The following is a 13,730-nucleotide window of genomic DNA, read 5'->3' as shown; positions in this document are numbered from 1 at the left end:
TCTCTAGTCAGTGTGCTAAGCATGTCTCCAGGAAGTCAGGAAGCAATTTTACATTTGATTATCAGAACGGTTGAGAGGAACGGTGTGGTTGGAGCTGGATTTTAGATATATGGATGGTATGAACGTTGCTGCAGGTGCCCCTAGCCCGATGGATCACCACTGACTTGAGATGTATGTGTAATACACAGTTGCACAGAGTAAGTCCTATTCTCCTGAGATCCAAGTGAATAGGACTCTTTTAACATGTGTCCAAGGTCTTTATCAAAATGAAATGTCGCTTTTAAGTGGAAATGTTTTTGCTTTTTAGGAAGTATACTGAGAACAGCGTGGGAAAATAAATGACCCCAAGATTCTATCGTTGTGCTAACTGTATTTTCCAAATAAATGAAAAGAAAGATGCTCTGACAGAGGAGTATTTTATGAATTTTAAATGCATACTAAAATGTAGTCTTTTGAACAGTTTTAAAATTAAATTAGCAAGTATCTTTTATTTAGAATTTTAGAAATTTAAATTCATAAGTAATCCTTGATAGTTATAGAAGAAAAGGCAGTGAAGATAAATACAATAGGAAAAGAATCTGATTATATGGAGTTAAGATAAGGCATGTGTTGTTTTGATAAGTATATCTGTATAGTATATAAATAACTAGTAACCATTCATATGTATTTACACATAAATATATGTTTATATTTAAACGTAATAATAATACATATTATAGGCAATACACATATAATATATGATATATAATTAGCATTATTAAATATTGTGTAATAATAAATCTATTAAATAAATATTTAAAAATATGTATATATAACCAGTGAGTTTATAATTTTTTTCCCTGACTTTTTAAATAAGATTTAACTTGTTCTTGTAAGTTTACTTTTTATATATAAGGGGTATTAATACAAAAGAATATAATTATCCAAGACAGTCTGAAGAATTCTGAAATGTATAGCTATTATACGGGTGAATTTGATCATGTTCCAGATGATCTGTGTAATATTTTAGCAAGTAACAAAACAACTACATTTTTCATAAGATGGTATGCCAAGTGGCCATAATCTTGTAATATGAAAATATTAAGAACAGTTACTGTTTCTGTTAAATGTTAATACCCTAACTCATTTATTTTATTCAGTTATCCGATTAGCCACTTAAGTATCATTGGGGACATTATAGGTACTATGTTTATAGTGTATGCCCTTGCAGAGCTCAGAAATCTAATGGGGACGGTAGATAATAAATAGGCAAACAAATTAATATATAATCAAAAATTTTGATAAGAAAAATAATAGTGTGCTTGGATTACAGATAATAATCTAGCCTAAGATTAGTGAACAGGGCAGGCTTAGACATAATACAGAGATAAGAAGTGTTGTATTTGTTGCTCAGTATTTTAATTCTCATCAGAAACCAGTGAGGAAAGTTTTATTAATATCCATTTTGCAGATGTAAATATGAAACTCAGAGAAGTTAGAAAAACATACCAAGTTCATTCTAGTTGTGGTGTGGGAGAGCATTTTGAAGTGTATATTTTTGTTGTTTTTACTGCTTACCCACTAGAGCCCTTCCTGACCACTGGGGTTTGTGTAATGCCAGAGTAGCCTGGACTGATCCCTGGAGGTTAAAGTCACCAGATGTCCATAATTAGTAGTGACAGGCTCCCTTTAATCTTCCTTTCCCATATTTATTTATTTAGGACACAACTCTGAAATGCATTTTTAATAAGGTAGAGAACTATTGGCTTTAGGACAAATTTTAGAATGTTTGGAGCAATGGATACATAAATACACTTTAGGATCTTTCACAAACATGAATTTGGGCAGCTAAACTTTTGGGAAGAAATGAAGAGCAGAGTTCAAAGGTCATCAGTGCTACTAAGCACCTTGGATACAGGGATTACTATGTAGGGCAGACCCATGTGCTTGGACAACCAAGAGGGCAGCAGATAGAATCAGGATCCAATAGAAATACTTCCACCCCCCAGCCCAGCGGGAATCTAACTAAGGTATGCACCTGAATGGGTCCTCATATCCTATAGGTTTAGTGGGCTTCAGAGCACCTATGATCAGAACCAGAATCTTCCTCAGAAAACTGTCCTAGATTATCTATGTCTGTTTTAACACAGAAGTTTGAATAGGTGATGAGGGCTCAGTGTTTTACTCTGTATTACGGCATAATCATAGTGTATTTATGTTAGGTAACTTGAAAAACAGGTATTTTTGATTTTCTATTGTGATTATAAACAAAAAGAAAACCCAATCAATAGTGTGTCTAATTGAATAGTATATCTTGTTGCATCCTGAGGAAACAGAGGATGTAGGTATAAATAACCATTGGCTGTACACTATCTGAATCTTGGAGGATATTTTTCCACCTGGAGAGGTTTTGGAAATGGTGGCTATGGATGTCATCAGAGGACTTTGCCCTCCTCTCTTGCTCTAGTTAGAGAGATTGAAAGGGACCATTAAGACTCCCTTTGGCCAGAATGCCTGCTCCTATGGAGAAGTCACCTCCGTGGTAGAGTGCCATCCTGCTGCCACTACTAAGGAAGGTCGTGACAGTTCGTTAGCTATCAGGCCCCCTGCATTGGCATCTATGCAACTGGGACACTTTCATCTTAACACTGAAATGCTTAACTGAATCTTTAGGGCCTGAAAGTGTGTCTTAGAAACCTTCTGAACCTTCTTGATAGTTGAGGGCAGGGCCAATGGGATTTTTTTTTTTTTTTACTAGAATTGGCCTTGAAAACTGAAAGACCATTTACTGATACATCCTGTAAGGCAACTTAAGATGAGCTGGTAGAATTCACTGTGTCACAGTGATTATGGACCCAGAGAAGTTGGGTGTTAAAAAAAAGTAGCAAATTCCATCCCAGGTCACCTTTAAGTAGATATTATAAATCTTTAAATACAAGTTACTTTTCTTCTCAGTGGGAGGCTGGTGAAGATTGCTAAGGTGACTCCCATTTATAAGGAGTAAAAGATCCTGGCAGCTACTGTTCCTGGTAATCAGTTCCTTCTCTACTATCCTGAAATTACTTTCAAGGTAGTTCATAAACAGGTTTACAGTTATTTTATGGCTTGCTGTTTAATAGTACCTCCCCAGTCTGAATTTTGCTCAAGATATTTTACCTTACCAACAGGGCTTAATTTACTGGCTCTATTAGACACGGATACCAAGTTAGAGAAAGCAGTGAGGTAGGTGTTTTCGTCCTGCATAAAGTGTATCCGCTGGGTTTTTAAGCTCAAGTCTGTTACCTTGCATTTGGCAAGAGCCAATTCTGTATTTTTCTGAGGAAGAATAAAATGTGATTTAATTCTAGTACCTAACCTAGTACCTGGTATATAGTAGGCGCCCAGTGAACATTTGTTTATTGACAATTTATTTAAAAATTTATTGGTTGGTTACTCTGACCGGACATCATGTCATACACATAAAGTTAGTCTAGTCGGTCCACCATATGTCTATGGATGAGTGAATGACTCCATTCAAGGTCATTATTATCTGTGGAGAAGCTCCCTTTACACAAGCAGTGGTAGAACTAAGTGGAATCAGGTGAATGGATGTTGGATGGCTAACAACAAAGTTTAGTAAAAACACTAAGGAGGGACAGAAGTAATAGTGATCAACTTCATAGAGGTTATCTCTGTGTCCCTACAAAGTATGTTACCAACTTTAGAATGCTGTGCTTGAATGTAAATGGCATCTGTCACCTCACTGTGACACCGTGCTCAAGGAAACATTTAATATTGGAGCTATCCATGTTTATTTCCCCAACATCATGAAAGGTTGAAATGTTTTTATGTTTTGAATCACAGAAGTCCTTAGTCTTGAGTCTGAGTTTCAACTGGGCTGTCCCAGAGGCTCACAACGGAGATTGCTTTCTCCAAAGAATAATGTGAGTTGTTAAAAGAGAGGAAGGAGGGGGAGAAGGTGGAAGAGGGACGGAGAGAGGATGGAAGAGGGAACAGAAAACCCTCTTTGTAATGACTTCTGGAATTCTCTAAATGGACAATAGTGATGGAGTGTTATGCAGGATTTGAAAAATGATATAAACAAAGGTTATGTAAAAACAGTCATTTACATCTGATCTAATGGTAAATGAAAATATAAAATATATGTATATAAAATATATAAATATTTATAAATTAGATTTAGTATTTAGAAATATTAATCATTTATAAATATTTATAAGATATATAAAATATGTATTACATATATATGAAATATGTGAAAAACAATAACAACTGTGGTAAAACGCATGCAACAAGCTTTGAGTAGTAACATGCTGGAGAGAAATACATAAAATCATTAATAACAATTACTTTAGGATGGAGAGACAATTACTTTTAAAAAACATTTCAACAGTGATCATATTTTAACTATGAAAACACAAACTCTATTTTTAAAAAAATAGAATTGACATTTAAGAGAGAAGCCTTGCAAGGAACTGAATCCCCTTCAAGATTGCTCCAAGGAGGCAGGAGATTTATTTACTTAGCATTATACATTTTGTCATAGATTATGGAGAAATGCTTTAGCTCCTAATCATGCTGCAGTGCTGCTTCCATTTGATATGTGCTTATAATACCAAAGTGTTTTGTGAGAGTGTTCCGAAACAGTTGTAGTCTTAGCTGGTTCAAGGTCACACAGTTCAACCCTGGATCCATATCCCATTGGAAGCAAGTTAAGGAGAACACAGACAGAGCTGACTAGAGGCACTACAGTGTTGAGGTACAGAGAGCTCAATCAAGGCTGTGAGTGGCTCATGTGAATTGTGAAAAGATATCTAGGGATAAACTTCTACAACTAAACTATTCACTAGCATTAGAGAGCTTCAGGGATACAAGTTTACCTAAAGTCAAGTGTAAACAGATGCCATATTGGAATGTTGTATCACCTCTTGCCAGGATATGGCTGATTCTGCATTAGGATAAAGCAAACACAATAGCACCGAAATTCTGTTTTCTATGTCTTCCAAAAGAACATACCAGCCGTTAAAATTTCTCATTAATAAGTTCAACTTAAGACACATAGTAGATTTATAATACAAGTTATTAGAATAATAATAGTGATGATGATGGCCAGACTAAGTTCTTGTGATAGAAACAGTATATTTATAAAACATTCTTTTTGTGCTTTCAGATCTAAATTAGCCCTTTAAAAAAAAGATTTATTTATTTATTTTTGAGAGAGAGAGAGAGAGAGAGAGACAGAGATTGGAGGGACGGGCAGAGGGAGAGGGAGAGAGAATCAAGCTGACTCCGTGCCAAGTGTGGACCCGAGATCACGACCTGAACTGAAACCAAGAGTTGGATGCTTAACTGACTGAGCCACCCAGGTGCCCCTAAATTAGCCCTTTTATATTGCATGGCACAAAACTTTAGAATCTCTATTTATTTCTTGCCAGGACAGATTCAGGGTTTCTTCTTTGAGTACAACTTTAACTCTTATTTTGGATCCCTCTGGGACACACTTACTTACACATGAGAGTCTTAATTGTGTTGGTGCCAACAAGCCTGAACTTGGTGCTCAACTCACAGTAAGACCCCTTTAATAAAGGGGTCTTTTTTTTTTTTTAAGATTTTATTTATTTATTTGACAGAGAGATAGAGAGCACAAGTAGGCAGAGCAGGCAGAGGGAGAGGGAGAAGCAGGCTCTCCCGCTGAGCAGGGAACCTGACACGGGGCTCGATCCCAGGACTCTGGGATCATGACCTGAGCCGAAGGCAGACGCTCAACCAACTGAGCCACTCAGGCACCCTGGGGTTTGTTAAATGAAACAGAAAAATCCCTGATTTATTTCTTCCTGTCTTCATGGTAGCCGCATATGGGCCCCTCCATCAGGATTATCTGAAGTCACTTGGTGGCTTTACCATGGGTAAGGGGACTGTTTGGCTGATTTTAGGCTCCCTTCCTCTTAGGGGAGTGTAGATTTCACTTTTTGCTTACCCTCCTCATTCCTCCCCTTCCGTCCACATTGGATTCTGTTTACTGCGTGGTCTTAGATATGATGGTGTCGTGTGTCTCTGTGGTCCAAGCACCTGCCCTCCTTCTTTCCTTGGAGGTAACTTTGGAGTGCATGTCGGCCCAGTTTCATTTTGAGATGAAGCAACTCACATCTCAAATTCTGCCTTAAGTCACCTTAACCCAATTTAAAGCTTTCTTGTCCTCATAGCTTTTATAGATAAGTAGCATATGTCTTGCCTAGCCATCAAATCTAATAAGAGCAGACAGTCTTGTCTCTCTGATGGTTCCTGTGTAATCATTCCCCATCCATGTGTCATCTGACACAGAACCTTTTGTCAGGTTCGGAAAGTGAAATTCATGAGTTTAAAAATAGAGGACATCCTCTGTGGAGTTGCAGCCATACCAGAGTTAGACTTTCTTCAAACAGGGACCACACAAAAGCTGGCTGGCTGATGGCAGCAACACAGGATGAGCTGCGGACTCCTTTGGAGGCCGGTATCTAAGACCACCGGTCCATCTGGCACTGACACCAAGGTCTTGGCCACTGATGAGCATATTTCCTGGGCTGAACATTGCCCTTTGCCTGAACTCCTTAAACGTTGTGCTTGTTGCTATTGCTTTAGACTCAAGAGTGTTATAGCTGCACTTTTTGTGCTTATTGCATTGGCCTCCTTTGGTTCAGATGCCACAGTGGTGTCCTGATAAGAGAAACATTAAGGACAAATAAGCAAAAATAAATAACAAATAAATAAAACAGGATGGAAGTCACAGCATAGCACAATTACCATTAGGTTATTAAGTCCAGAAAGAGGACTTTTTAAAAGTGTTAAAAAGATACTATATTAGAATGTTGTACTGTCTTTTGCCAGTTTGTAGCTGACTCTGAATTAGGATAAAGTGAAAACAATAGCAACTAAGCTCTGTTTCCTAGTATGTCCTCCAGAAGAACAGACCAGCAATTAAAACTTCTCATTAATAAGTTCAACTTGTAACACATAGTAGATTTATAATACAGGCTTGTTTGAATAATGATGGTGATAATAAAGGTACTTACAATGTTATAAGCTAAGTATTTTACATATAACTCCTCCCTAAGGAGGCCTACGAGGAAGGATTTACTATCCCCACTTTATAGATGCTAAAACTGAAGCTCAGAGAAGTGACTTTTTTGAGGACACATGGCCATTAAGTGCAGACCCTTTATGTATCAGCTGGTGTTTTATCAGGGAAGCAGAGTGACTTCTGATGGTGATGTGGACTAAATAACTTATTATAGAGATTAGATCTTTGTTAATTGTGAAACTTGGTGAAGTCTGAGGGAGGCTGTTGCCTCTGCATCTCTAGCGATGGGCTTGACGTCATTGTTGGTAAGTGAAGGGGATTTATTATAAGGATATAGAGCTATCTTATGGAACTTTGGGCCCTAGCTAGTGCTTGGAATCAGTAATTGGCAAGTCATTAGGAACCAATGTGCTGGTGCATTCTCTGTCTGTGTCTGTGTCTCTTTCTCCTTCTTTTCTTCCCTTCCTATCTCTCCTTCTCTCTCTCAGCATGGACTTTTGTCTCTGTTTCTCTGTGAACATCTGCTATACCTTCTCTTTCCAAAGGCTGACATTTTTTTCTCTTTTGTGCCTTCGGTGGAAGATCTACACTTCTATAGCCACCAAATGTATAGATTTTATATCAAGTGCCCAACAGAGAATGACTTGGGGCCATGAACCCTAATCTAGATTCTAGGGATACAGAATCTTGTTGACCCAACTTGGATCAACTGTGACTAGAGAGGAGTACAATGAAGACAAGGAGGGTCATGGGTGGGCAGCCACCTCCAAAAGTGTGTTACAGCCAGGATTGTTCTGGTACCATATAAAGAATGAGTTGCAGGAAGTGTTAATGGAAACACGGAAAACAATTAGAACACTATCATATCTACTCATTTCTTTAATTTAGGTCAGTGCAACAGTGGTGGAGGTGGAGAGAAGTGGTGAGATTTTGGATATTTCTGAAAGCTGATTTGACTTGCTTCTGTAGCAGTCTCCTGAAACTGATCAGGTGAGAGGGTTAAGATTTTGCTTTTAAAGCCAATGTATTCATTTCCAATGAAGGGTTACCTTGTATCTGGATAGTCATGGTTTTCAGATAATGGTAGAGTGGTTATAGAGATATAATCTGACTTCCACTTTCTGAATTCATGAAAAGAAAACTGAAGATCAGAGAGATCAAGGGATTATGAAATATCTCTTTTTAAATTTAATTATATTTTTAGCCATAATCTCTCATCCCAATTGCACAGATCTTTTAAGAATGTATTTAGAAAAGGAACTCAGTGATCAGAACTACACTTGACAGATTGGGTTAATCTTCACTTTTTCAAGTGAATTGGGATTAAACTAAATTATTCTCACTGTAACTTAAAATAACTACTTTCTCTACCAAAAAGAACAAGTATTTAAGTTGACAATCTCATGGTTCTGATTCTGCAGATGTCTCTAGTTTGAACATACGGTGATTGTACTTACCACCTGTGCTGAAATTCTTGCAAACACTGGGGATTTGAGACCAAATGTCAGCTCCAAGTTTGATATTTATTGGCTTCAGTAACTCTTCCTCATAACCTTCTCTCAATCTTCTCTCACCTTAAAATAGTTTAAGATTATTGTATTTGTCTGAGTGTTAGTAAGGAAAGTCATTGCACTGTGGTGGAGAATGGTATTTGAGCAATTGTGATAACTTGTTTCAATTCTGGACTATTATACTTTTCTTTGTCATTTTGGGGCTTTCTAAGCCACTAGCTCCTCTCCTTAATATATTGTAATAAGTATTTTTTTTGTATTTTGTTATTTTCATTTTTATAATTTCATCATCTTATGTGAGTTTAAAGTCATTTACAAAAAGGAAAAGAGTAAAAGATTCTCCTTAGGCTTCAACACATTTAACTTTTAGTACTGAAATACTTTTGTGCTGTTCTTATTTTATTGCATCTATTAATATTTATGTACAGTTAAATTCCCTTATAATATTTTCCAAGAGACCAAGCTTTAATAGTATAGGCAGAACAATGTGAAATGTATAATACAGTGGATGTGGAGGCAATTTATAATAGTTAGCCTGCAGGTAAGACACTTCTTAGCATAATACATTGGAAAAAATATATCTCATCTTATTCCATAGACTTGAAACGGCCACCATAACAAGGCAGGTTTGAAAAAAAAATGGTTACTATATAAGCTTTAAAGAGAAGGTGGAATAGAATTAATAGAATCAGGGCTGAAATGGAATACATTGACTTGATGTTTATGGACTCATTTTGGTCATATGTTAAAAATTTTTGTATCTGATCAAAGGGGTATACGTAGATACATTCCAATTAGTTGGGTTTTTTTTTTTGGTTTTTCTTTCATAAATGTTGAACATGAGTTGTAGACATATTAAACAGTTTGTCCAAAGTGGTTTAGCAGTGAACCACTAAAGGAACTAGTATTATTTTATTTTATTTTTTAAAAAAGATTGTATTTATTTATTTGAGAGAGAGAGAGAGTGCACGTGAGTGGCGGGGAGGGGCAGAGAGAGAGAAGGAGAGAATCTCGAGAAGACTCCACGCTGAGTGTGGAGCCCCACGCAGGGCTCCATCTCACAACCCTGAGATCATGACCTGAGCTGAGATCAAGAGTTGGACGCTTAACTGACTGAGCCACCCAGGTGCCCCAAAAGGAACTAGTATTAAGAACAAAGTGTTATGTCCTAGCCCTTAGCTTTGCCATTATGTATTTGTACCGCTGTAGGCCAAGTGACTTTGGCCCATACTAGGTACTCAGTAAATACTTGTTGATAGATTGAAACACCGAGCCACAGTTTTCTCATCTCTAAAACTGGAATAATAAAACCTACCCAGAGAGTGGGGAAAACTTATGATCTACATGAAGATAGTTGGAAAAGTTTCATGAGAGGGCAAATGAGTCATTTAGGGATTTAGAATTTTGGTCCTAGAGCTCACTTTCATGCTATTTAGAGCAGAATGTACAACAGGAATGTGTCCACTCATGGTTATTAGTCAATATGTGGTTGTAAAAGAAGATTATTGAAAGCATCAAGAAAGTATGGAAAGGGAGAGAGGCCATGCAGAAAATGAAGGAAGAGCAGAGGGTGACATGAGCAAAGGCTGACAAGATGCAAGGCCACTGCCCTCTCTCTGCAGTGGGAGTCAGGGGGTAGCCTTGCCCCTTTGCTTTTGAGTTTTGTGGTACTCCGCTTTCGCGTCTGCTTTTAACCTGAACATTTTTCTAAGGCAAGCCATCACGCCATCCCAGTGAGGTTGTGGGTTCGCTGGTCGGTTAGAGTGCTGCCTTCATATCTCATTGCCGGCATATGGTCTATGGTGAATAGCCCTTCCATTATTTGCACAGCTGTTGAGTAATATTACGTTAAAACATTACATGCACAATTATGTTCAATTATATAAAATGAATTTATTTTACCTAATGCTTATTCTCTAGGGTTTGTGCATCTTTAGTTACAGGAAGTTTAGTACAGAGTAGCAGATGGTACAACAAGTGTTTGTCAGCTAATAAATTTAAATGTCATGGCAGGCTACATTTTTTAGCATATATATCTATATATTTTAGTCAAATGCCTCAGCTTGCTTTTGAAGTAGAGGAGCAACTGTACGAAACTTCATGCATTTGTATCTTTTCTCCGTGTGATGATGTGATTGTGGGGCAGGAGGGCAGGTGCCATTAAGCCATAGCATTTTCTTTGTACTTTGGCCTTTCTGTCTTCCCCAAGGACACCGCCTGTCAGAGGCACTCCTGTGACATTGCTCTCTGTCCTTTCTCTAAGACTGCTTTTCTAGTTCCCGGTTCTTGCCACGTGATAGTGATGCCGCTGTCACTTCTCTCCTTCAGCCCCGGTTCCTTGCGCTGGCCCGGGCTGGCTGTGGGCTGCTCTTCTCGCACTGATCCCAGCAAACCCTTCAGTGGTGCACTGGTAGCCCTGCATATTCAATCGGCATCCTGTCACTTTTGCCATGTTCTTCCTGTTCCGTTGGCTCAGGCTTTGGTTGGGGGAGGCAGGTGTTTATCTTTGACATCCAGACTAGGGGATGGTAGAGATGGTCCTGCTTGCACTGAGACTGCAGAATGCCTTTCCTCCGGTCCGTTCCCCCTGCCTTCTGCCCTGAATGGAAGTACTTCTCACTTCCAGCCTGCTTTTCTGGGAACTCGGTATTGTTACACTTTTCAGGCCATCCATCTATTTTGAAACTGTCTGGCCAATGGGACTCAGACTTCATTTCTTTGAGACTCAGGGTTCACCTTTTACTTGGACCTTAAACTTCCAGGAGAACAGCATGCTTTTGAAATCGTCTTGCTTCCGGCCTTCAGATTTGGCAAATCCCTCTTCATCTCTGACTACGTGGACCACAAGGTTTCCAAGCTCACATTGCCTTTGAAGTGCACCAGAGGATCCCAGGGAAGCTCAGGTTTGCGCTGTAATCAATAATAATATGTCTGAACCCCAAGCTGTGCTAGGCATTCTGCCTGCCTTGTAAGTCAAGCTCTGTTCTCTCTCCCATCCCTGAGACCCTCTCGGAGCATCTTCATTGCGGGAATCACGGTACATGAAGACATTTACTCCACCTCCCCCCACTCCTTTAAACTACATCTGTTCTGCTTTATGGGTTATAAACAAAGCTCCATGGCAGGGGGGTGGGGGGAGGTGAGGGGAGGCAGGACAGTGGGATGATTAAGAGCCCAGACTTTGGTGGCAGAGGTTAGTTCTCTAACTTCATTCAGGTTTTTCCTGTTGTTTCCTAGCCTCAGTTTCCCCATTTAGAAAACGTGGATAATAAATTCTGCCTCAGAGAAATGTTGTAGAAATTAAATAAGCTAAATAATTTCAAGTACTTACCATAGTGCCTGACACAGAGTAAACAAAGAAATAAACAGTAGTTACTATTTCTTATAATGAGGTGAAATTAATTGGGAATCAGAATTTATTCTTTTGCTAAATCAATATATTAAGTTAATAATGCTAACCAACATACCAAGCATGTGTATGTGGTCCTACTCTTGTGATACCTTCATTCTTCTGTCGAGTTTATATCTAGAATTTTTGCAGTTACCTCATGAGTTGACTTCAGTGGACTTCCGGTACATGAATCCCACTGTTTGGGTTGAGGGGAGTACTGATCCCAAGTTCAAATGGGGCTCTGCCACTTCTTCTTGCATGGTTTTAACAACTCACTTGTCCTATGTTTTGATTTTCTTATTTGCTAATGGTGAAATTAACATCTTCCTTTGAGTGAGACGGTAAAACTGAAAATGCTTAATACATGGTAGGGAGAAATACTGCTTCGCCCACCCCACCCATTCCTTCCTCCATTACTTCCTCCTTTACTTCCTCAGTTCCTTTTCTATGCAAACTGACTTCTAAATTTCTGAAGTTCCTCAAATAGTGCTGTAAGTTTTAGACTGTAAGTGGAAATTCCATACACTTTCAGTTAAAGGGATCAATGTCTATATAATACAAGGAGGATTAAACCTCATGCTCAGGGGCGCCTGGGTGGCTCAGATGGTTAAGCATCTGCCTTTGGCTCAGGTCGTGATCCCAGGGTCCTGGGATCGAGCCCTGCATTGGGCTCCCTGCTCCGCGGGGAGTCTGCTTCTCCCCCTCCCTCTGCTTCTCCCCCTGCTCATGCTCTCTCTCTATCTCTGTGTCTCGAATGAATAAATAAAAAAATCTTAAAAAAAAAAAACAAAACCTCATGCTCAGAGAGGGCAGAGATTTGACCTTGACCTTGTGTCTTTGCCCAGTGAGTAGTGCTTGTGAGCTAAATGCTCAAGGATGGTAGTAAATGCCTAAATGGAGATTGCCTTTTTTTTTTTTTTTTAAATTAAACCTGTGTTTGCATCTTCTTACTCTGCTCCCAAGTCCTAGCACATGCATTTCTGTATGTTATTTTTAATATGGATAAATGAAAAGAAAAAATAGATAACTCTCAGGTTCTCTTTCTTTTTTCTCTTTTTAATCAGCCTAAGTAGCTGTAGTCCACAGGTTTGAAGGTTAGGTGATATGTTGTCCATGACATGGAATCATCTAGAAGTCTACTTTGACTTTTGCCTCATCCTGAGTACTGCCTAAGCACTGACTTGTGTTTGGAGCTGACAAACATCTACACCCACATCCCACCAAGCTTTTGATTTTGTGAGAGTCCATCAGCTAGAATAGGGTGGTAGAATATTTGTGGCGAATCTCAGCTTAGGTAACCTTGATGTTTTCAGCCAGCTCTCCAGGGCTGTCAGCTTCCTGGGACTTCTGGCATCTGGTAAGCATCGCTAGTTTATGGTTGCTTCAGCTGCACGTGAACCTACATTTATTAAATAGAAACCTCATATTCAAACTTAGCAGTTTTGCCAAAGGAAGGCAAGCCATTTCTTTTTCCTGGCTGGGGACTCGGGAGGATATTAATTTTTCTATTATTGTTCCTCTCAGACCTCTCTTGCTTTCTGTTTTTAATGAGAGTTTGAATAATACTTTCGGCCTCCTCCCCTGTTTCCTTTGGAAAAGATTCATCCCCCCCCACCCCCCCGGGATTAAGACTATCAATAAGTAGTGATGGGGGAGGCCTTGGGACTTGGAGCTAGGGAAGTTAGAAAGGGAGGCGCTACATGTCAGTTCACTAGGAGCCTGGTGAGGTGATGGGGCTGACAGGGCAATTGGACAGGGATACTTGGTCTGGACCAAGGAGAGGAATCTAATG

This window comes from Phoca vitulina, unplaced genomic scaffold (genome assembly GCF_004348235.1).
Source record: "Phoca vitulina isolate PV1807 unplaced genomic scaffold, GSC_HSeal_1.0 scaffold75, whole genome shotgun sequence".
Taxonomy (NCBI): Eukaryota; Metazoa; Chordata; class Mammalia; order Carnivora; family Phocidae; genus Phoca; species Phoca vitulina.
This window is presented reverse-complemented; position numbering follows the sequence as displayed.